Consider the following 2255-nt stretch of genomic DNA (forward strand, 5'->3'; position numbering starts at 1 on the left):
CGTTTTCAATGTTACCATTCCCATCTTCGTAGCTCTTTAAATGTTTTAGTTAAAAAATAGGAAGCTTTACTTTACTTTTTTTGTTATTAATTAAATATATTTTCTATTAGTAAACATGCCAGGAAGGTAAGAAAGATTTGACGATTTTTTTATTTAGTTATTTTGCTTAAACCACATATCTACATTTCTGAGGCCATTTAATGCTGAATCCAGTAATTTGAGAAAAAAAAATTAAAAAAAAACAGTTTCAAGCTTGAAGTCAAATATTTATTTCTGATGTTTGGTTTGGTTTTGTTGTTTTGTTTTACGGCATATCAACACTTTTTGGTTTATTTAATGTCGGATACAGTAATTTTAGAAATACAATTTTATGGCTCATATTCGTTTTATTTTCAAATACTTAGTTATTATGTGTAGCTGGCTTCTATCATTCTTCGGCGTATTAAGCCTTTTTAGTGTATTTAATGTGGAATCTAGAAATCTTGCAAAATGTTTGGTACTTTAAGTTCTTTTTATATTTACTAGTAATATCTAGATGGCGTATTGCTTGTGTATTTTATATATGGCTGTTATTGTTTCTGTTTTTTATTACTTTGGCAAATGCGTTCGATATTTTTCAAAGGCAAAGGTAAAATATATGATAACAGCCTGATCGGGTCGCATCTGACGAAAGATTGAGGAGGATCAACGTAAAAAGCAGGAAGAAGAAATAGGTGAACATTTGAATAAGTAAACTGGAATTATATTTGAAGAAAAGAAGTGAGGGTACATTCTAAAAACAGAATACAAACATAGATAGAGCGAAAGAGAGAGAGAGACAGAGAGAGACAGAGAACAATAATAAAAGTATGTGGAAGATAAGGCCATTGTATTGGCGTACTTAGAAATCAAAAGGCGGGGACACGACTGGAAACTATTAAATAAAAGAAAATCCTCAAAGAACCCTTCAAAGTAGAAATACAATGAAAAAAGATCACCAAAAGAAGTAAAAAAAAAAAGGAGGAAAGTTACCAGCTAATGTAAAAGTTGGCTTCTGATATATAATTGATAGGCTAAGAGCAAAGGACAATAGTAGATAAGGACTTCAAAGACTACTAATAGAAGAAAATAAATGCAGACTGTGAATATAAAGGAGCACCGGAAAATGGAAACTACCGAAAAGACAGAATTGACGAGTGAAGAGGAAAAGCGGGGAAGAGGCCAAAATAGAAAATCGGTTGAATAGATTGACTTTGTGAGCCAAGAAAAGATATGAAACAATAAATTAAAGTACATAGGAAATACCGTATTTAAGTTAGCTGAGTGTCGGGTTTGACGACATGTGAACCGCCTGTGGATTATTTTATGCCGACAGTTTACATTTTGTTTTGTATAAAATCAGTTCCTATATCAATTTATATCGGCGGCGTATGTTTTCAAAATAAATAATATCTGAACAATAGTTTCTATTTAAACAAACAATGGATCAGAATACATATTCAAATTCTCAATCAGAGTGGACCTGTGAGTATTGCTAGCTTTGATGAGTAACAACTTAGCAATGGCACACACATTTTGGTATTACAACTTTAACAATGTAGGGTTACGTCACATTGAAATGCATTAGGTTTTTAAACGTCCTTTTTACCTGAGTTTATTGTTTTTCATTTTCATTTATGACTTTCTCAAGCGTACAAATAATAGGGATGAAATATTTTACATAGGAGAGAGAGAGAGGAGGGGGAGGGAGAAAGAGCACACAGTATCCTCTTAGTTAATTAGTTAACAATATTTTTAAGGATAAATGGGGGAACACCGCATACAGAGATGTTATAAGACATTCCACCCTTGATGATTATCAAAGTGTTCCTTTCAGTTATTACAGAATTTCACCTGAGTTGTCATGCGCGACTCCCTTAGACAAACAGAGCGAAAAACCCTCGTTTCTTTCAACTGGATATCTTAGATGACATGTGTTTCACTTTGATTTTAGTTTTACCCTTACTAAAATTAGCATTAGCTGATGTTATTGCTAGCCGGCATGAGCTGTGCATTATGCAACATTATGTAACAATATTAAAAATTCAGTCCATAATAAGATGGGAAGGAGTGTATTAAGAAAATAAAGTCGAAAGAACTAGATAATATTGATTATGGGACATTGGCTACGTAGAGATAGGTTCAGCAGACAAAACAAAAGAATGACAAAGCAGTTTAGTGTATTGTTAGCGAACGTTTATGACTTAATAAAATATGAGAGAATTTAAAAAAAAAGG

This window comes from Euprymna scolopes, chromosome 16 (assembly GCF_053919585.1).
Source record: "Euprymna scolopes isolate OS-2025 chromosome 16, ASM5391958v1, whole genome shotgun sequence".
Classification (NCBI taxonomy): domain Eukaryota; kingdom Metazoa; phylum Mollusca; class Cephalopoda; order Sepiida; family Sepiolidae; genus Euprymna; species Euprymna scolopes.